This window comes from Bactrocera neohumeralis, chromosome 6, assembly GCF_024586455.1.
Source record: "Bactrocera neohumeralis isolate Rockhampton chromosome 6, APGP_CSIRO_Bneo_wtdbg2-racon-allhic-juicebox.fasta_v2, whole genome shotgun sequence".
Lineage (NCBI taxonomy): Eukaryota > Metazoa > Arthropoda > Insecta > Diptera > Tephritidae > Bactrocera > Bactrocera neohumeralis.
In genome coordinates this window covers 80158827-80182855 of record NC_065923.1, presented here as the reverse complement: position 1 = coordinate 80182855, position 24029 = coordinate 80158827, and the positions used below count along the sequence as shown (strand labels likewise).

General features: G+C 33.6%; 1 protein-coding gene across 5 annotated transcripts in view; it reads left to right on the top strand.

Annotated features, from left to right (window-relative positions):
* The window catches only part of LOC126761499 (uncharacterized), a 116878-nt gene that overhangs the window by 27821 nt on the left and 65028 nt on the right, over positions 1 to 24029 (top strand). For all 5 annotated transcript variants that reach the window (XM_050477766.1, XM_050477765.1, XM_050477764.1 and 2 more), the window contains exon 3: positions 22866 to 22976. The gene's annotated coding sequence lies outside the window, so the exon portion shown is untranslated. The remainder of the gene's footprint in view (positions 1 to 22865; positions 22977 to 24029) is intronic.

Sequence of the window (24029 nt, the reverse complement as noted above, 5' to 3'; positions counted from 1 at the left end):
AGAATTGCGTTTCAATCTCAAAATTTATTCAAGACTTTTTTTTAGTTTCAGCATTTTTCAAAAATTTTGGAATTTTGATTATGCTTTTAATTTCAAATTCACATTTCAGTTTCAAAAATTTTCAGAAAATTCAAAACTTGTTCAAGAATTTTAACTTTTTTTATTTTCAAAATTTTTCGAAAATTTCAAAACTTTTTTTTAATTTTATAATTTTTTTATTTTTTAAATTTCAAATTTTTTCAAACATTTAAATTTTTTTATTTCAAATTGCAAAACTTATATCCCTATATTTTCCCGGTCACACATACATATGTATGTAAGTATACATACTATGTATGTATGTGTAAAATCACGAAATCTTGCAATTTGCAGTTAACCCGTGTTTATGTGCGTTAATTTGACTGGCAGACCAAATGTCAGACGGTTCGTTTGCCGTGAAGAATACAAAATGCTTTGAGTTTTTATTTGGTTGACTGCATGGCGGAACTGCAACCGCTCATGAACGTTGGCACGCCGCCTGCCAGGCGTGTGTATTGATGTAGTGATTTATAACCCACCAGGCGTATATATAATTTATGTAAAAGTAGAGCTGTGTTTATATATTAAGGCTGTGGGCAGTATGCTATGCTACAATCTTGCAAAAATCATTCATCTTTGGTTTTATTTTGGATGGCAAAAATTGTGTAGAATTTGTTAATGAATTTGAAATTTTATTTAACTATATTACATGGGCCCTACGCTACAACCGAGTTTATATATATTAGCAACAAATCAAAAATTGTTATTTTAAGTGAAAAACACAGAAAAAGTTGCTGTAGTCTTTAATTGAGAAAAAGCGGATATAACTTTCCAAAGACCACTCCGCAAGGGCTGCAGAGCATATATCATACAGAGTCAATCAATAATATAAAAAATAATCAGAATAACTTAAGTTTCCTACAGTAATTACGATTGCATTGCAGTGATAAGCCAGAAAACACATTGTCGAACAATCCGATACCGCCAACTTACAACAACTACAAGCAGCTCAACATCACTTTGCAAAAGTTTCTCCATTTATCGCAACAATTCTCTCTTTTCCCCTCTTTCTTTGTTAAATCTTGCGCACTTTTTCTTTTTTCTTCTATTAAATCTTGCTCAGTGCACACAATTAGCTTAATTGCGGCAACAACTTCGCTTTGTTCTTTGCGCTTAACGCCGATTTCAATTTATTAACCGAACTTTGTGCTTTTCGTAGCAAACTCATATAGATAACAGATTTATAGCGTTCCCTGGCGCCACAATGCAAGTAAACATTTCGCTTTCTTTTTTTTTTTTGTTTTTCTTGCTTTGAAAATTCAAAGCAGCGCGCTAAGCGGCATGCACTTCAACACTTGCAGGTATACCCGAAATACGCGCGAAAAAACAACAATTCGCGCATAAAAAACTTTTACACAGCACTTTTGAGCTTATGGCACTTCAAGGATTTCGGAAAGTTTTCCAACTGCGCGCGACTTAAAACAGTGAGCGTTTCGTTTGGTTAAAGGTAAAATGTAGAAATGGTTGCGGGGACAGTATAAATGATTAAGTTGCGAAGGAAGGTGAGAAAGAGGAAGCAAAATACAAGAAAAACTAGATCACTTGGAATTGGGTTAGATGATGTTAAATATTTCAGTCCAAAGTGATATTATTTTAAAAAATTTCAACTCAACTCAAGTTTACACAACTAAACTTAAGTCAATTTGACTCAACTCTACCCAACTCAACTTTACATGAACTCAATTCAACTCAACTCAGTCAACTGAACTCAATTCATCTCAGGTTAACTTGCCTCGACTCGACTCAACTCAACTTTATACCTAAGCAATTCGACTCAACTCAACTTAATTCAATTATAGACCACCCACTCCAGGTAAACTCAACTAAATTAAGTTCTACACCACCCAACTCAAATAAACTTACGTTAATTTGACTCGAATCTACCCAACTCATCTTTAAACAAACGTAATTCAACTCAACCCAATATTTTTATATATACTATTTGTACATATATATTCATTTAGAGCTTATATTGGACTTTACTCAACTCAAGTTTACACAAACGCTTTTCAACTCAACTAAATTCAGTTACTCATCATCCAACTCAAATCAAGTTTTAAGTCAACTCAATTCAACTGAATAAATAATGCCAGCATTTAATATTTCAAACAAATATTATAAATAATAATAAGAAAATTGATATTATTTAAAAAAAAATTCAACTCAACTCAGACCAACTATACAATATCATACTATCATAATGAAAAATTATACACATATTCCCCAAAGTTCTATTCCATAGCTTAGCGCAAGTTTTCCTCCAATAAATTGAGTAATGAAAGCTTCCCCAGCCATAATCTACCGTACAAATTTATTTATTTATTTATTTTTGATATTATCCAGCTATCAAAGCATATATCCTTTATCATATCTACTTTTATTTCCTCACTGAAACTTTAAGAAGGACAGAAGAGTAACAAAGGTTAACAGAAATTATAAACCGTTGAAAGAATTAAAAGTTTTAAATTGCTTCCTTCACCTACCGCCAAATGCAAAACTTCAAGTGTAAAACACACGCTCTTATACATATGTAAATCTAAATATACACTACATATATTTTGTGCATGAGTGTACGAGTTCAAACTGAAGGTTGCCGCTATGACGTACACTGAACACATTTTTCCACTGCTTCTCCCTCACCTTATTCTGCTCCGCTACTTCACCGCCTGCTTTCACTGCTCGTTCTCCAACCAACAACCTTTCACTTTTTAGTTGTTGCATTGACAACTCGCACGCTGTTGTTATTGTTGTGCCACTAAATGTTTCACTTGCCAACCTCAGCACAACCTGCAACACGATGACTCTGCCAGCTGTAGCGGTTTCTAGGACATAACCGTATTATTTTTAGCAACAAAAGGAAATAGTAAGATGGCCAAGCATGACATGGCATTGAGGCGAAACTCGTCGACGCTGTTGATTGGTGGAAGCGTCGTCGTAGCAGTTCGTGGCACTGATTGCATTGCTGGCATTAGCACTAAACCCAGTTGCCGCTGTAACGGTTATTACTGTGGCGCCAATGTGAGTTTAGGAGCAGTATTACTTTTCCGCCATTATTTCGCTCGCCGGCAGTCGCGCTGCACATTTCGATTTTCCCTCACACGCGCGCGACTATCAATGTGTTTTTATTGCTGTTGTTGTTGTTGCTGTAAAGTTTGTTTGTCCAGCCATCCATCATATGCGCAAATGCATATATTACTCATACGACATGTACGCCATAAATTTCATGCTTTGGCAGCGCTTGTTTCAGCTTTTTCAACACTCTCTTGTCACAGAGTCGCTCTGCGCTGCACGCGCCGCTCTCTGCGCCATTTACATAACCACTAGTAATCCGTGCTTCGTTTTTTTGTGCACTTTCAACTGCAAGTATCTTTTTTGTTTTTGCTTTTTTTTGCTTTTCGTGTTAAACATATACAATTGTTGCACTTTGCTCTAGTTGTTGGTGTTGTTGCAGCTTTCCGCATCAAACTTTTTGTCACCCCGACATCATGCAATTACAATGGCAAAGTTACTTCATTTATTTAGTTTTCTTTTATTACAATGGGGATTGTGGATTGTGTGGCAATGTGTAACACCAGTTCAGTAGCGCACACACAAACGCGCGAGTGCATAACAATCGATGTGAAGGTCAAACGCGCGCTTTGCTCGTTGATTTATTTTCCCCATATGCGCTTGTGGATTTATATGTTGTTAGTTTTCCTCATTTTGGGGTGGCTTATGCTTAGGATTTGCGTCAAATATATTTATAGAATTTTATATAAATGTTGAGAAGATTATGTTGCAACAAGGAGCTCAAATCATTGGTATTAAATATTATGTCAAATGGTATGAAGTAAGAAAATCTATGTGTTGTATGGGGTAGATATATACATACAAATAATATTCACCATATGTGACCTGGTCTACGAAAAGGGGGCTAACGTGCGAAAACTAGTTTTCTGGGAAAAGCTGTTAAAAATTATCGTCAGTTTCTCGTTATCTCATTAATTGTTCTCCTTTTTTTTGACACCTAAGCCCCCTTTTCATAGACCAGGTCACATAGATTAAAATACTTAATCATCTACATATAAATTAGACTGGAGAGTTTGTGGTCCACACATTTTCTCATATCTTCTTTTCTAAGCTTAATTTTCTTACAGAAATTCCATGACTTTTACAACATTAAAAATATTTTTATTTAAATAATTATTATGATTCGGCATGTTCGCGTTGAATCAACAATTATTGCATTTCTGAGAGTTTCAGAGACCACTTAATTGAGTAAATTAAAGCGCTATCTAAATAATCTGTAAGAGAAAATGTTCAAAATCTTGATTGCAGAACAAAAATAAATATTTAAAATCGAAAATCGCTTTAGTTTTTCAAATCACTCTTCGTTAAGTTCCATACACTTTTGCATGCGTTTGAACCAATTGTCGAAGCACTTTTGCCACTCAGATTGAGGTATTTCCAAACCAGGCGTACTGAATGCATCATGCGCCTCTTCAGGTGTCGAAAAACGTTAAACCCTTATTTTATTTTTATGCGAACGGAAATAAAAAGAATTTATTTGGTGCCATGTCAAGCCCATACGCTGGATGACTCTTCAAATCGTTGTTTTGAGTGCTCAAAAATCTCCTGCTTCAGTTGATAAGCGAAAGCTCACATTTTTGTGGTGAAGTGCGATCCATCTTCATTTCTTGACTTCAAGTTGTTTGTGCAATCTGTTACCTACATTTTTCAGAGTATACGTCACGGGCAACACATACATGGGCAAGCTATGCGCTAACAAAAGTATCTATTACCCTTAATAGAGTGTAAAGAGATTTGATAACAAATGTATGTAATTTTGTTAACTTCTTGAAAGACAACTGGCAAACAATTAGATATGTCCTACTCATAGTTACAGTTCTTCGTTCTTCTAGTGATATGGTTGCGACCTGAAAAAGCTCTTTTCAAAATAATGCTACCATTTGCCTGAAAAAAATTCCTAGAAATAATCAAACGTCAACCCTTAATGTCTTTCACACTGTTAAGTTTACGAAAAAATGGTTAGAGACTCTTTTGTAGAGCATTCAAATGTCTATTAAATCTGTGCGAAATATGAATTTTTCTTGCGATAATATGAAAAAAAAATAGAAAACGGTTAGGTGGAGGACCTTACAGCTACAATTAGCAACCAATACTTGGAGAGACTTTCTCAGTGTTCTCTAAGCATCTTTTTTTCAGAGTGTCAAGCGAAAAAAGCATTCACTTTTTTTGACCCATATAACAAAATAACTGTTTTCAAAACCTCACTAACTGGTCTAAAATGACAAAAAATTGTATTTGATTTCTTACATACAATTTTGGGTAAAAGTAAGTCCAATATTAAACTCTCATGAAGCTCGCATGTCTGTCTGCTGTTAAACGAGGTTTTTGTGAGTAATTTATTTAATTATTACTTGCTATTTAGTGGAAAAACTTTATGTGATTATAATATCATTTACACGACAACAGAATGTAATTTGTTTTGCACGCACACAAAGGCGACGAAACTCCGCTTTAATCAGTTGCAGGTAAATTATGCACATATTATATGTATGTTGATGAGCGAGAAATTTTGGACTGCATAGTAGAGCTCTTTATATACTCTATGTGTTCCAAATAAATGCAAGTATACATGTATATGAATGCATATGACGTTGCGTGTGATATGGTCAAGGACATGCTTCTGAGTGATAGTGTGTAAATGCAAGTAACGTGACGTCATATAGAACTATTTAGAGGAGATATTTATTGCTTATATACTCAAGTTTCTTCCAAGATTTCAGAAAATATATTTTTTTATACAACTCTACTAAAAAAATATACCTATTATCATGTATTTAAGCCTTTTTTAAGGCCCGGACGACTCTTTTTTATTAAAATATACTCAAAAAAGTATGCACACATACATTCAATAATGAAAGTAAATATAATATGAATCTCTTCAAATGACCGCTTTAAGAAATATCGATAAAGACCAGCAACCTATAAAAATAAACCGCTATTTCTCCACTACTCAAACGACACTGTCAATTTCTGCCCTTTGCACCTGTCAAAATGTTTCCGCTTCAATTACCCGCCTACCAACTAACTGGAACGGAAAAAGTAAGTTGTAGAAAAACTAAACGAAAACGCTGCAAGCTAACTAAATAACGGGGCAAATGACAGGCAATAAAAAATTGACAACGAGTTGGCCAATTTTGACTGAATCACCGCCACTTTGATGGCCCAATTCAAAGTGAATTCCCTCGTTATTTGAATGCAGAATTGTGCGCTTTTTCAAACGAGCGCTGGCAGAGAGCGAGTGAAAGAGGCAGAGAGCATGTGAAAGAGACGGAGGCGAATGAAAAAAAAAGCAGAGAAAAGGTGCAAAGAGAGGGTGAAGGAGCAAGCAAGAGAGGGTGACATGTCGAGTTAGAGACCATGAAAGTGCCTGCGGGGGGAGAGTGGCCTTCTAAGCTTGTGCATGGGAAATCTGCGCGCAAGGCAAAGGAAATTGTTAACGTTTTAGCCAATGTATGGCTTTGATAGTTGCAATTTTTATTTGTGACTTTTACAAATATCGCAACGGTATGCAAATATGTCGAAATCAACAATGCAATTGAAAGTTGACATTTAATTTTTATTTTATTCTTTTTTTCCCAGTAAAGGATTCGAACGAAGCAGTGTAGCGTGTTTATTTTGTATGGAATGTGTGTGAATGTTGGCGATTAAATATTATGTATGTATGTATGTATGTTTGTATACAGGGTTGGTACTTGTAAAGCCTAGAAATTAATTTTTCTTAGCTGAACACGTAGTCATTGGTCATTGATTGAGAATAGGGAACTGAAGTGAAACGGTTCTCTTGACAATTGGGTATATGCAACCACAACGTTCCCAAATTTATATCCGACAAAGAGTTATCAACTCGGCTACTTGTCCTTTTAAAGTATGTTTTTACTTAGTTATCTGTCTGTCTGTTGGTATATACGTTAACTACTCGCTCAGTTTATGAGCTATTTATGTGAAATTTTGCACACGTCTTTTTCTCTCCAAGAAGCTGCGCATTTATCGGAATCGCCGATGTCGGACCACTATAGCATATAGCTGCCATACAAAATGAATGATCAAAACTAAGTAATTGTACAGAAAACTTTTTTATTTGAAAAGATATCTTCATGAAATTTGACCCAGATTATTTTTCAAGCCAACACTACAATCTTTGAAGAAATCATTAAGATCGGACCACAATAACATATAACTGCCATACAAGCTCATCGACCAAAATCATGATCCTTTATGGAAATTTTTACATTTGACGAGATATCTTCACGAAATTTGACTATCGGAATAATAGTAAAAATTTAAAAATCTTCATAAAGAACATTTTCTCACAATTACCATAACCCCCCTAATAAAATTTATACGTATTTGACACAAGAGCAATATGCATTTCGTTCACATCTTCGCGTCGCAATGCACCTTTCCAATTCACTTAACTGCCACTACAAATTTAACAACTTCAATGACAATTTTTTAAATTGCTCTGTTCCCTGTTAGCTCACGCTCCTTGCGTCTCGTTGTAGTTGTATTCCTGCGGAATTTCTTTCATTTTTGATCTGCGGGAAATGTCATATGCAGCATTGTTACAATAGGAATTCAGCGGCAGGGGATGAGTTGTTCAAATTGTTGTTGTTCAACAATTTTATGCTCCTTTATTGGTTGTTCTTGAGCGCCGTTAGCTTTAAGTGCGATATTTGTAAATAGGGTTTACGATATGACAACTGCGCTATTACAGTATAAATGGAATAAAAGGCTAATAACAGCTGCGAAACGGGAGTGTTAACTTTAGTAGTTCAATAAAGTGACGGTGAAGCGATGAGAACAGTAAGATATATCAGCTACCACGCTATACTATATTTCAAGTTAGTCCACATAAAACATTTCTAAACAGAGACCAGTTCTTGGTCTCTCAACTCAGATTTTTAGTAGCTACAGCAATATATAAGTCAGTCAATAAAACACTGATCGCTTAGTCACTATAGGTTATATAGGTAACTCATTGGTAACCAATAAGTACCCAATATATATCCACTATATATTGACATATAACTGCCTGAAACAGCGGCCTCATAATCGACTCACTGACTATTCGAATGAGAAGCAAACTACAGAGAGCTGAGAGGAAAAGATGTTTAAGCGTGGGGGGTAACTTTTAGTGGAAATAGGGTTGTTTTCATGGCTGCTGGGCTCAGAAAGTATTCTTTCAGTTGGTAAACTTAACTTTAAACTACCTTTTATGCTCTTTTAAGCAAATTTTAACAAATCGATTTAGCAAGACATGAGAACATTCAACATCTATTGAATAGTATATAACTTAGACTATTTCTATATTAAATTCGGCTATTTCCATATTAAGTTCCACCAACAAAAATTTCAACAAAAACTTCTAAAGCTGAAAGCATACCAACCCGGTAGTTATAGCTAACAATTCAAACCATAAACGTCAACTACTAACACGGAAATAGCGTTCATTTCCTGCCAGCCAAAAGACCATTTGTTTTATGAGCAACCATTATACTAACGGCTAGCCCCTCAAAGCATACTGAAAACATACTGAAAGTGCAAATTTGTCAGCACATGCAGCGCTTGAAATACGACAGGACTTAGCATTAAACATTAAAATGTTAATTTCAACAACAAAAATACAGACAAATCGCACCAAAATACGCTGAACAAATAAGAGTTGACCTGTGACCTATTTCTTGACTGCATGAATCGATTTCAGCTTAAAGTGGCGAAGGCACGAATTTTCTTTTTAGATTTCTTTGCGATTGGGCTTCACAAAATTCGACGAAAAAGCGCTGCTCCCAGCAAATGTCAATAACGCAACGTTGAATGAGGGTTTGATTTTCAGGCATTGCGTGACACAACAATCTCCAACTGCCAACTTTGCGCTGATTTCTTGATTTTCTGCTGTTGTGCAGCGCACGTTTTGCTTGCTTTATTTGCTAGATTTCTTTTTTTTTTTTGTTTGTTCATTTAATACTTTGTACTTGTTTCTTGTTTTTTCTTTTTTTCATTTCTTTATTTTTTCTCTTTTCTATCTTTTCTCTATTTGTGCTTTTTTATTATTTTTTGTTTGGTAGTTGCCCAGTTTTATTGCTGTTTAGTTGACAGCATTTTAGCTTTTTATGTGCAAACTTTCTTGCCAGCGTTCTTTCTTTACCGCCTACCCACAATATAACTACTTTATTAGTGTGGTCGCTTGTACGCAAATTTGTTAGCGCTCGGCTTCATAGAACTCAACGAAGCCAAGTTTTGTTTTGTTGTTGTTTTATATTTCTTTTTGCATTTGCTCTGTTATCGTTTCTCACTTCCGCCAATGCTTGCGAGATTTCCAAAACTTCTCCTTTCAATGCAACACTACACTAACTGTCTTTCGTTTCCGGTGCAACATTTTTGCCTGATTTTCTAGCACTTCAGCTGGCAACAACACTCTTGCTGGCAGCTTTACTTTTGTTGTGCCGCTTACAGTTTTTTATACGATTTTTGTTTACTTTTTTCTAGATTTCTCGCAATTGTTGTTCGCCTGCCTCGATATTTGTCGCTGGCGTCGCCTTTCATCGATTTGCCTTGATAATTTGATGGCCTTAATTTGCTACTCAATTTCCACAGCTGAATTTGCCAACTTTTATGCAAACTTTTTTAACTCTCTCTCTCGTGCCCGCCCTCATTTGTATTGCTTATGTGTGTGTTATTGTTGCTGTTGTATAATCTGGCTTCTGCAATTTCGCGAAAGCGTAAATATTTACAAATGCATCGGATTTGTGGCGTAATCCCTTCGTAATTCCACTCTTCATTCAGTTGTGATTATGGCTGGAAATTTCGTTGGATATTAAGACATCATTATCGAATTGTTGGCAGCGTATAATGACGATTGACGAATTTGAAAAGCGCTTACAATGGCATAATGCTGGCATGTGGCTTAATAGATTGAGGTTAAGTTGAAAGCAAATATTGTGTTTACTAACAGATCTCAACTTACAACGCTGAACAGTGGAGGGGTTAATAATATTTTAATTGAGCCTGATTTTTAGCCGTTTATTTCGTGTTTACTTAATTTTGTGTGTTCCTGAAATTACATATGTGAATTGTAAGGTAGTCTTTTTTTGTCAAGTTGATTCGAATTGCCAATTTTTTAATTTACATAGCTGATGTGAAAATCAAGTACGTATGTTTGTATTATTGTTTTGTAGACATTTTGGCAGTTTATAGGTTGTTCTTTTGGCTTTCGTTTATAGGAGAATATCTTTTCACCTATTAACTAACCATTTGAAATTAGAGTTTAAGTTAGCGACATCTATATTATACCAAATTCAAAAATCGCTACTTTTTTATCGAATTTGATGCCATTATCAAGCTTGTATTGTGTTATTGTAGATATTTTGGCAGTTTAAGGATTGTTTTTTTACCTTTGGTTTATAGGAGAGCATTTCTTCACCTACTAACTACCTAGTCGAGGTTAGAGTTTAAGTTAGCGACCTCTATTTACACCAAAACTCAAAAATCGCTAGTTTTTTTAAATAAATGTGATGATATAATCAAGTTTTAATATTGTTTTGTGGACATATTGGTTGTTCTTTTCCCTTTCGTTGGTAGGAGATCATTTTTTCACTCAATAACAATCTATATGAAGTTAAAGTTTAAGGCGACCTCTATATACCCCGGAAAATATCTGTGATATACAAAGATAACACATTAAATCAATGAAAAAGAGTCGATGAACATGCGAAGGGGATCGATGAAAAAGATTTGATTGAAAACCCCCTACACGTGAAGTTTCTTCCATACTCAAGCGCTTACTGCACACAACGACTCCATATAACATAAATATATACAAACATCTCCAGTGACAAATGGTTATCCGATAAAAATTTAAGTGCCGTCGTAGCGTGTCAAAGGAAGACAGCACAAATAAGAAATAACCAATTGAGCGGCTACAGATGTTTATCTGCACAACAAGCACATGTTCTAGAAATAGCAACAGCAACAATAACAACAAAAATAAAAGGCGCGTTGGCAAAATGCAAGAATGACGAAATCGGCAATGAAAGGAAACAGCTGATGACGACATTCACGCTAAAACAATTGGCGCTTGCGTGCGTTATGTTTTTTATTTTCCTCCCACGCTTTGTTGTTGTGTTGAAATTCGCTTTGCGATTTTTATTTATTGTTTTTTTGTTATTTGTTTTGTTGCTTTGGGTTGCTGCAGCAGCAATTTTACTTTGGAAGCAGCTTGAACAACTGCTATACGCAATGCTATTTGGTTCGGCGCTTCTTTTTGCTTGCGTTGACATGATTTGAATGAGCGTGGGAAATGCAAGCGTTGCAGCTTTTTTGCCTATCGCTCGATTGCTAAGCACAAAAACAAAACCTTTATGCAATTTTTTTTACTTTTTCGACGCTGTTCGAACAGTTTTTTGTGCATTTTTCTTGTGTGAAGCATGCCAGCTGAATTAATGGTTCGTTTTCTAAGAAACAGTCGCCTTTAGGAACTGATATATGTGTTTGCGTTAGGAGAGAACCAATAATTGGTAGAGTATACTTTTTGAAAGACCATGTAGATAAAAACAGCAGGACGGTCTCAAGCGTTTAATTCCTTTCTTTAAGTTGCTGTCTATGCTTCTTTCAAAGAAGAGGAAAACTCTTCAATTACAGTTTTCAAGTACGAAATTTAAAAGTTCGAAAATCTAACCTTCTTCACATCCTGTTTGTACCATATGCGACAAAAGCCTAAATATAGGCAACGTTTAGTTCAATAGTTATACAATATTAAATAAACTGAGCATACCAACAACTGTAAAATACTAGTATTTTGCAACATTTTTGCTCTCTGATTTGCAAATATGCCCCTAAAATAGGCAAACGAAGTATACACTTAGGCATATTTAGCGAAGACACACATTACTTCAAATCATATGAAATTTCGGTAAATATTAAGTGAGGACATACACCACTTTAAATCATCTTAAATTGCAGAAAATTTAGTATTTTACGATATTCTGATTCTTTCTTAGGAAGAGAAATCCTAAAAGTAGGCAACTTTTAATCTCTAGTAAATACAATGAATAAGTTAAACGAATCAAATCATATAATTTTTCGCTAATTCTAGTAAGCTTTCAATAACTATTAAATATAAAACAAGCGGCGAATTCAAATAATTGTAAAATTCTAGTATTTTCCAACAACGAAATAAACGAAAAAGCACCCTAAGAGTAAGCAACTTTTAATTTCCATTAAAGCTTATGCTTAAAATAAATAAAGTATACACTAAGGCATATTTAGCGAAGACACACACCACTTCCAATCATATGATTTTTATGTTAATGCAGCTACGCATGAAAAAACCTAAATATTAGTGAACATTTATGCTTCTATGTATCTTCACATTCATACTCATAAATATTACACCTTGAAGAGGGTATACGTATATATTTTGCCACGAGGTATGGGAAACCCAGAAGAAAATTTTGAAGACCCGGTTTACCAATTGAGTCGATTTAGCCATGTTCAACTATCTGTCTGACCGTTGATCTATATATTCTCGAACTAGTCCCCGTATCGACCTACTATAACATGGATAAAGATTTTTTAATACTATTTTATAAGAAATGCGCCTGTAAACGTGCTTCGGTATAGACGCAGCTAGCATATTTTCCTGTTTTCTCTTAAAAAATTATTACTACAGGGTATAAGTGCTAGTAAATAAACCTTCAAGTAAGCAAGAAAAAATAAAAATGGTAGAGCAATAATTCAAAGCTAAAGGAAGTGCTTATTAAAAATGCACAGAAACTTTCAGTGAAACACGAAGAACGAATGATTTCGAAGTTTATCTCCACTTGCTCCAAAAAGAAATGCTGTATGTAATAACAGTGAATTTTTCCGGCATATACGGCAATGCAAATGAGATTGTAGCCTAGGCGCTGCTATTAATGGTAATGAAATTGAAAAAGTTACAAAGTTTGCACTGACTTGAAGGGAAACTATTAACTGCACGAAAGTGAAAATAAATATGAGTATGCATATAGAATATGGAATAAAAATATATAAGTGACAAAAGTTATAAACTCAAATAAAAAGTATTAATTAGAAAAATAATTAAATATAGTATATAAAAAAATTAAAAAACTAAGCAAAAAAAATACATATAACACATCTAACATATGTATGTATATTATAATAATACGCGCTAATTTAAGTAAAAACCGCAACGAAAAGATAAAGCCTTTAATAACTAGCAACACCATCAATACCTTAACTATTCAACCGCAAACATTTAATCCCCAATACGCAGAAGAGCCCACAGCTAATCAGCAATCAACCAGCGGTGCTGCACTGCGTATGAGTGACGCCTTGGAAAATTGCTGGCATCCCGTCGCGCGCAGTTACAGTTATGACTGGCAGTATGAGAAGACTGAAAAATTACTAAAAACAACAACAAATGCATTGTGCATATGTCTGTGTGTAGTTGCAACAAGCAGCTAACTTTCCACAAGGCAGGCGTGCGTATAGAAAACGTCTAAATGTGTACTGCCAACAGCTGCAGGGTGTTAGCGCTAAATCGTATAATTTTAGAACACATGAACACCTTGGCAACACATCCTCCACGACGAACAACCAGCAATAACAGCATGACTCAACGTAAAAGGGTGTAAGCATAAATAAACGAAAGGCGTTGCAACGCCTGCGGTAGCAACAACAACAGCAACTACAGCCATAATGTCTGCAGCGGCGATAACAGCTTCCCCAAGCAAGCCCAAACACGCGACGCGCTGCCGGAAAGACAAATACATACACACACACACCATACATTAGCGCCTACTTGCCGCGTTGCGCTTGTTGCACGAGTTGCATGTTGCAAAGGCTAGTGTGAAAACTTTCGTAATGCAGTAGAGCTGTAAATAGCATGGGCATTTTTTTCTGCGATGCTTTTTTATGCATGTGTGCGTGTGTGGCGCGGCAAATAAAAATGCCAACGCAAAGTTAGCTGCTGAAGCAAGGCAAGCGGTGGCATACATACTCATGAATTTGAATAATGAACATTTGTATGAGAGAGTATGTATGTGTGTGTTTATACGTGCGTGTATACATATTTCAATTCGTTTTGACAGGTGTTGGCGCAAAGCGTGTAATTAAATTCATTATGTGAACTCTATGCAAAAATGTATGGGTATGTGTGAGCATATATGAATGTTTGTGTTTTGCTGTGACTTGCATGAAGTTTACATGTTGGAAATTATTATGCTGTTTAATTCAAAGTGTCAATGAAAACAAAGCTAAAGTTTTTTGAAATTTTCACTTTACTTTACTTTCACTAAGAAATTAGTTCAAAGGAGTGTCTAATAAGCAAATATAAACATGAATGTGTATTATTAGCATGTGTTTGAGTGCATTTGAGTTGCAAGAACAGGAAGTGTTGAAGTTTCGATATTTTTTGTTGCGCTCAGCAACAGTTGTTCAGTTCATATTAAGAGAATTGTTTGTGACCTGACGGGGGAAAAAAATTGAAAATCGAATTTTTTTTCGAAAATCGAAATGCTTTTTGAGAATCGAAATTTTTTTCGAAAATCGATTTTTCTTTATAATTCGAAAGTTTAGATATTCGAAAAGATCGCTGTAAAATTATTTTACAAAATACAAATTATTTCCAAAGTTATAGCTGCCACGACATGAAAGGCAACTGAATAGATTTATAATATACGACTTCACGTCAAACCTTAAACGCGTTTTCCTCGAAACTACTGTTTTTGGTGTAGCTGACATGATATCTGAGTTCTACTTACCCGATTGCTTTGAAATTTGATAAAAAAGAATCTTTGTTTGAAATCTCTGTATTGCGCCTGCTTCGGACTTTGGAAACTTTCACTTACAGGAATTTTTAAAAAATTCGACAGACATAATTTCTTAAAGAATATACTATATATATTTTTTTGGGAAATTTTGGAAAAATTAAAAAAAAATACTGAAAAATCAAAAAAAAAATGAAAAATAAAAAAATATTTGAAAAAATTAAAAAAAAGCTTTGGAAAAATTGAAAAAAATGTGGAAAATAAAAAAAGAAAAAATTTAAATCAAAAAAAATTAAAAAAAAATATTCAAAAAATATAAAAAAAAAATATTTAGAAAAATCAATAAAAAACATATTTGGAAAAATTACAAAAATACTGGAAATATCAAAAACATATTTGGAAAAATGAAAAGATTATTTGGAAAAATCAAAAGATTATTTGGAAAAATCAAACAAGTTTTGGAAAAATAAAAAAATATTTGGAAAAATCTAAAAATATTTGCAGGGCTGTCCTTATTATCCATTTTTTTTAACATGTATACCACTAAACAACAACAACAATATTGTTTAAACAATTAAACTCTCAATTCATGTTTCAAAAAACTCAATAATCCCTAGTTCTGCACATCATTATGCCAAATATTCTACCAAATAATCGAAAAACACAGAAGAGCACAAATTATAGCTTGACCGCAATGTCAAAGATTAAGCTCGCTCAAGTAATTTGACATGAAAATTGCATTTAAACCCGTCACCTTGACAAATCTAACGAAATAAGAGCACTTGTCACCATTACATCAATCCCCCCGTAATGCATGTAAAACAAATCGCTTAAATTAAATCTACGCTTACATTTTTCTTCTTGCGCTTTGCTGCATTCGCGTACAAACAATTGGCAATAATCCCCGCTTGCGCGCAATTAATTGAGCCGACGACCGCAGGTGACAGTTAATGCCAACATTGAGCACTAACTGCTGCGAATTGCAATTGATTTGGACCTGCTTGTGAGCATGTGTGTGTGTTGAGTTTATATTTGTGTGCATGAGGAATTAAAATGATTACTTTAATTGACACCAATTAGAAACGAACAAGCTTTAGCTGCAAAGTGTCACGATAGTGAAGAAAACAATTTGGCTGCAGTATATACTGCTATATAATGGGCTAAATATATATTTTATATATAATGTATTTTATATACACATAGAAGAGACGAAATAAAAACAAGAATTAATGTTAACTTTGGTTGCACAGAAGCTAAAATACCCTACACAAATAAGAAAAATATTTCATTGATGTTGATTTTGATGTTTCAGTTTGTATAATGCTATATGCTATAGTAATCCGAACTGTAAAATTTGTGGTGAGACTGTAGCTTTGCTGTGGAGAATAATCCATGCCAAAGCTCGTTACGATATCTTGCCAAATAAAAAAGTTTTCCCTACCAAAACTTGTTTTTGATCGTTCACTTTGTATGGCAGCTAAATGCTATAGTGATTCATCTAAAATTTTTTTTCGGATATTATATTATTGCTTAATATAATAATCCATGTCAAATTTCGAGCAGATATCTTGCCAAATAAAAAAGTTTTCCCTACAAAAATTTTAATCCGATCGTACGGATTGACTGACGGACCTGAATAAATCTATCATCACTGACTCTGATATCAATCACAATACCGAAAAATGAATATATATGCGCAATAATACACATTAACCAAACGAAAATCACTGAAGTTCTTGTGTGCTTTTGATAAGTGACAAATGGCGCGTTAATTTGAAGTAAGCCACCGCCATGGCGTATGAGCAACGTAAAGCAGAAATTATTATTGTCATCCGTAGTTTATGACTGCGTAAGCAAATGCAGGCATAAGGCAGTATACGCAACAAATGAATAATGATTATCAACTGTGCAGCAGTGCATATAGGAGTATGTGTTAATGTGAATTCACACAAAGAGATAAGCAGGCGTGCGCGCGTGCCGAGATAAGTAGAATGAATTATGAGTGATTATCGCGCAAAGACAATGCAAGTAGTGTTAATGTAGTAAGGCTTCAGCGGCATTGCAATGTCTATGGTTGCAGAGAAGAACAAAGATGAGATAAGACTTTTAAATGATTCACTTGAGAGTTAAGCTTTGCTGGTTTCTTCTGACTTGGCTTTTAGTTTTTAGTTAACTGTGAAAGGCTTATATTATATTTGAAAAATTAAATTAATTTACATGCTAGAAAGTTATAATTGTATAATAATTTAGCGAACTATTTTCAAGAACATTTTACTAGCAGTTGTCCCAAAACATAAAGAATGTCGAAAATACACAATGAATGTATGTGCGCCTTGAAGTATGCAACGATTTTTCAAACTTGTATTTACTATTACTTTTTATGGCCTGAACAGCGTATATTATGTATGTCAGAAAGCTTGTAGCACACTGAAATTAACGTTGGAAATACTATAAAGTATAAACGAGTACTGAAATTATCAGCGTGATGAGCTGAGTCGGTTTAGCCACCTAATATCGATCTGAAATTTAGCACACGTTCTTTTCTCCTTAAAAAGTTGCTCATTTGTCGAAACCAACGAAATCGGTTCATTATTGCATATAGCTGCCATACAAACTGAACGACCAGATTCAGGTTTTTATATGTAGAAGTTTTTCATTTGAAAGGATATCATCACGAAATTTGGCATAGATTATTGCCTAAAGCAATGATGCGACCTCCGAAGAAATCGTGCAGATTGGACCACTACAACATATAGCTGCCATACAAACTGACCAATGAAAATGAAGTTCTTGTATGAAAAACTTTGTAACTTAAGAGATATCTTGCCGAAATTTCGCATAGATTACTATCCAAGATAACGCTATAATCTCTAGATATATTGTTCGGATTTGAACTTTAAAAATTAAACATACCCTTCTATATTAAATATGCTAACAAAGTCAGTGCATTTCATGGTTGAATTGAGACAAATTAATTTCATGATAAACATATAAACATTTGCGCAAAACTAACATAAATTCTGCTGCTTTTCATAAAAATTGTCTTACAAATAATAAGTCAGTCATAAGCCAATATTCTGTACAACAAAAATGCGGTTGGCTGGATAATAACCTACAAAACCATCAAGTACCCAAATATAAGCAAATATAAGTAAAAATGTAAAGCATATACATATATATATTCGTAAAATTACTTACCTACACAGAAATACACGTGTCTCGGCGATTATTGCTGCTTGAACCGAAGCAAAGCCGTTTGCATGCCGGTCACGTATACGCACTGTTGTACCTGGAAGCAAAGCAGAAATACTTGCATCAGCATAAAAGGTTAAGAAAAATATAAATTTATATTTATACATAGGCACATTGCTACATATTTATATTACATATTTTAGTGCACGCATGTGTGTGCGTGTGCGTGTGTGCATACGAAGCAATTACTTAAGCATTTACCACAACTACAGCAACATTGTGCTTGATGTGAGGTTTGTGGTGGCAAGGCTTCAGTAAGAGCCGGGTTAGAAGCAACGTCAATCAGTCGCAATTAGTATGTATTATGCATGATAGCATTTTGCGGCCGGAAATTAGTATTTATAGCAATGTAAGGGTTTCACCGAAGTATGCCAGGGAAATAGGCAGGTGTGCGTGTGTTTAGTTATTTATACAAGCATTTTCATAAACAAAGTTTGTCATATTAATAGCAATATATTGTAGATTACTTAGTACGAAAGGAGTGAATCTCTTCATGGCACATGTGGTTGAAAACAGATTTGAATAAATTATGGCATAAAAGAATGAATGTATTATGGAAAATAAAAACGAAATGAAAATACCTTTAGAACAACAAAATAATAGCAGCGGCAGCTACATATAATCATACATATGTATATATATTTAGTATTTACAAGGCGATCCAGCGCGCGTTGCAGTGGTATACATTTCACATCATTATTCAAATAATAAACTATTCAACACAGGCATAAGAATCCAAGGGATTGTACTTGAGGTTAAATTTTGAATATGTTCATACAAATAAATTTCATTGGAAAAAATAACGAATTTAAAGCTGCTTTCTCAAGGTTTGGTTACCAGCCTTTCTATCTAGTTAATAGAGTTGTCCGCTTAATAGAGCGTCCATTTAATAGAACTTTCAATGTATTTCTTATTTATGAATTGTTTTAATACCCCATCTAAGTTTGTTCGAACTGGACACAGTGTCTAAATTTTACTAAAATCGGTTCAGTAGTTTAGGAGTCCATCGCGGACAAGCAACGTGACACGTACTTTTTATATATAAAGATTTAGTATTCAAGTGCGCTAAAGTAGTGGAAGAACGCTTACAGGAGGCATTCTCATGGTAAATTGTATGCTCAGTTTAGTTCTAACCCTTCTAAACTCGTAAAATAACCACAATAATTTATTTGTCATAAGATTTTTTATGGTATACAAAGAAAAAATATTCAGCATAATAATAATAATATAATTTGGCAGCATTAGTAACATGTAGTTAATAAATTATTTTAATTTTTATTTTTTATATTTTTTTTTTAATTTTAATTTTAATTTTTTTAAAACATTATTTTTTCTAAATATTACTTTAATTTTTTATCATACTATCTTTTAACAATTTTTTTATTTTATTTTATTTTTTAATACAATGAAATAGTATTTATAATTTAATATAATATATTAATTGTTTTTCTTTTTAACTTTTATTACTTGTTTATCCAAATATTATTATAGCTTATATTTTTTTATTTATTAATTATTTGTTAATGTGTTTTTTATAATTTTTATTTTATTTTAATAATAATAATGTATTATTTTTTTTCATTTTTATTTTTTAATTTGTTTGTGTGGTTTTTAATCCGTATAACTTGTTATTCCAAGAATTATTATAGTTTTAACTTTTTTTTTTTGTAATTAATTTGTTATTATTTTCTGTATGCTTTTATTTTTTTCTTTTTAATTATTTATTTGTTTATCAATATTTCGAATTCAATTGTAGTCTATTTTTTTTTATTTTATTCATTTGTTTATTACTTTTTTAATGTGTTTTTTATTTACATTTTTTTTGGTTTTAAGTATTAATTGTATTTTGTAAATTATATTTTTTTATTTTAAAATTATTATTATGTTTTCTAATTTTTATTAATTTATTTATTTTTAGTTTTAAATCGTGATAATCGTAATCGTAGTAATTTGGTATTTGTTTAGTATTATTATATTTTTTTTCTTATAACTTTTTTTATTAATAAATTCAATATTTTTTTAATGTTTTTTTTTGTTTATAATTAATATTATTTGATTATACAAATGTAATTATAATTCCTACTTTTTATTTACTTATTTATTATTTTTAAATTGCTTTTATTTTTTATTTTTTAATTTATTTAAGTTTTATTTTTTTTTTTGTATTACTATTATTTGCTTTTCTAAATGTTTACATAATTGTTATTTATTATTTTTTTATATATTTTTTTCTTCGCATTTTCATTTATTTTTTAAATATTTTAAACATATTTTCAATAATTATTACTTCTTCTTCCATATATTCCAATTAGCTTACACGAAAAATATAAGTAACTTGGGCTTCAACACTTCTGCATTCCCTTCGCTTGCTGCAATTAAAGCGCCTCTTTATTTGTTGGTGCTCCCCCCCTTTTCGCTTTTTTCATATTCGCTATTCCACGGTTTGCTATTTCTATTGTTCGCTGAATTTCCCAAATATTTGTATGATTACGAGCAGCTCGTTTAATTAAACTGGATGAGAGTAGTTTTCGAATAGCTGAACTATTTTATTGTGTGCAGTTGGTATGATTATACATATACACGTGCACAAACTCTTACAAAACGAATATTTAATATGCTTGTATATGCTTGCATGTATATCACCTGCTGCTTCTATCACGATAAAAATTATTTCAAAGACTGATTCTGGGTTGAATATTATTCACACTTTTGGAATATTCTAAGCAGCTCTTTTATTTATATGAAAAAATATATGAAATTCTTAATAAAGATAATGTGAAATGCATAATTTTTCTTAATACAAGTGTTATCTTATAACCCCTTTCTATCTTTTCATTAGTAGCTTCAAATTACAACTCATACATCACTCCTGCCAAAAGACAACCAAAAATTGCCGCTTTAATAAATCAACCGCAAGATAAGCCCTTTCGGCTATTATTGTCCAGTTTACACTTTAATTAGATTTCTTTTGCTGGTTCTCACGTATTTTTTCACATTTTCTTCCACGTCATCAACTGATGATAAATGAGCAATAGAAGACGGGTGCTGACGGGTGTGTGGTGGCGTATGCGCAACTTTTTATGTTCATATCAAGTGTGTGTATTTTAAGTATTTTTACATAACTACTGAGGAATTAATTTCCGTTTTACTCACATTCCCTACATTTTTTTGCTTGCTGAAGCGTACGCAAACATATTTTTCGCTATTCATAATTGAGAATTTAAAATAAGTAATTATTAATCCGAGCAGCTGTTGAAGCGTAAATATGAATTACAAAATATTTCCCACAAATGTAATAAAAGCAATTAAATTCCTTACCAACGGGCAAATTAGCATACGCAAATCAATTAATTTGCCGCAACACTGAGCCTTTAATAGATATCCGAAATATTTTCAATTCGAAATTCGAATTCTTGGAAATTTCTGTTTTGCAAGTCAATTTCTCACTGCTGAAAAATAAGCAATAGCAAATACAACTACACACAAACTCATATATACATACACTAACTATGCACTTCGTCATCTCAAGCGTAAGATGCAATTTCGTGATTTATGCACAAAGAAATCATTTGGGAGCGTCAACTGCTCGGCAGTGCCTTTAGCTATCAGCTGTCAACTCCACGCAAGTGAACATGCGTTGCCATTGTGTGCAGCTGACAAAACGACAAACAGTCAGCATGACAAACTCACTAAAGATCATAGAGTAGTGCATACCTCTAAGCAGCTGCACTCATACAAATGAAACGAATACAAATCATAGACTTCTCGGCAGCTTCACGCATACAAATACATAGAGATGCAACACAACAGTTTCGAGTATGCGTAAGGAGTAAACAAAAGTTTGGCAGCAAAACGTGCAAGGCGTCGTAAGAAACACAATGACAAGTCAATGAAAGCCAAAGCAAACACATAGACAGCCTGGGGAATGCACGAATACTAGCATCATTGAAATATTCACTTTGGTATAGACTCATGCTTTTAGCAAGAATTTGAAGCATTAACACAAAGCGCATATATTTTGCATTCAGCCGCTTTGGAGCTTTGTTCTACTGCAGGTTGATGAGCGAAGTGATTTTAAGCAGCCCGTCTGGTACTTAGTGAATTAGTATTCAAAGTAAAAGTCAATTATTTGATTTCAAACGTTCAGTTTGTATGCCAGCCGTATGATATAGTAAACCGATCTCAACAATTTCTTCAGAGATTGCACCAATGACTTAGACAATATCTCATGCCAAGTTTCAAGAAAATATCTCGTAAACTGAAAAAATCTTCCACACAAGCACTTGACACCGAACGTTCAGTTTGTATGACAGCTATGTGCTATAGTAATCCGATCTGCAAAATGTCTCGGCAGATAGCATTATTGCCTTAGCCAATAACTCATGCTTAATTTCGTGAAAACATCTCGTCAAATGAAAAAGTTCTCCAAACAAACGCTTATTTCCGATCATTCAATTTGTATGACAGCTATATGCTATAGTGGTCTAATGTCGTCAGTTCCGACAAATGAGCAGCTAATTGAGGTGTAAAAAACCTGTACAAAATTTCAGTTCAATATCTCAAAAATTGAGGCACTAGTACGCGACAAACTTAATATACCCTGTTCAGGCTATAATAAAATATATAGTTATTTTTGACAATATCAAGACAAGCATAAATTAAATTTAAATTAATTTTAAATTTTTATCTATTTTACAGTTAAATCGTACTTAAAAGGCGCACAAAAAACCGTAATACACATGTCTGCTGCGGCGTATCCTTAAAGCCAATTTAAATTGCGTGACCTGACCGGGCTGTGCGGCCACTTCGGTGAGTAGCACATTACAGCACACACATATACAGTTACATAATGTACTATATTTAAACTAATATACACGACGGAAACTGCACGCAACCGGCCTGTCACTAATTAAAAATGAAAAAGGCATATCAGCGTGGTTTAATCGATAAATCGATGAATTTGTGGAGCAGTGAAATATAAATTAAATATAAAGCGCTAGGATGTGGCATGCTTAAATGCTATATATATAGCTAGATTACTCGATGTGTATGTATGTGTGTGTGTGCAAACAGCGGACAACATGCATTGGCTGGAATTAATTACTTTGTGTAGCATACACTTGGGCGCTGTGGCATATTGTTTTTGAAATACTATAAAATAATAACATTTATTGATATTTAGATATATAGAGTATATAAATGCATATACTTTGTCCCAAAGGAGCGCTCATTTTATATTTATCAATTTATCAGCTCGAATGTGACCCATTAATTTGATTTTAGCACATTCCAAGCTAAATAATTAATGCCTTGCCAAAGCTGCAGTGACATGAAGACGATAAAACTGGCCACACACACACGCGTATAAGCATTCTATTACATATCTATGCGCATTTGCAGAAATGCCGGACACGTTGTGTAGCTATAAAACCACAAATGTACCGCGCTATGCGCCTAAATGTATGCAAATCCCAAAGTGGCGCTATGACAACACTATTTATGCGCGCGTTTAATGCGCTTTGCATGTCTGTATGTTTTGCTATAATTGTGTTTACACCATTTTGTGGCAAATAGCAGCGGTTGTGCCACTGTCTCGCTGTCTGTCTGCCCGTTTGTCGCTTTGCATTGACATTTTACTCCGTGTTGGCGCACAAATATGCACAAATATGTATTTGTGCAAATAAATTAGCTACCATTTCCGCTCGTACTTGCCTTGCTCCCACAATTATTTGTATTTATCTAGTGCCTATGTATTAGTTTAGACCGACCGAGACTCTGTTGCACTTTTGCTCTTTGGTCGCTCTGCTTTATGACCTGCTCGGCTTAATATTTTAGTGCTTGAAGTCAAATGGTTTCGCTTTC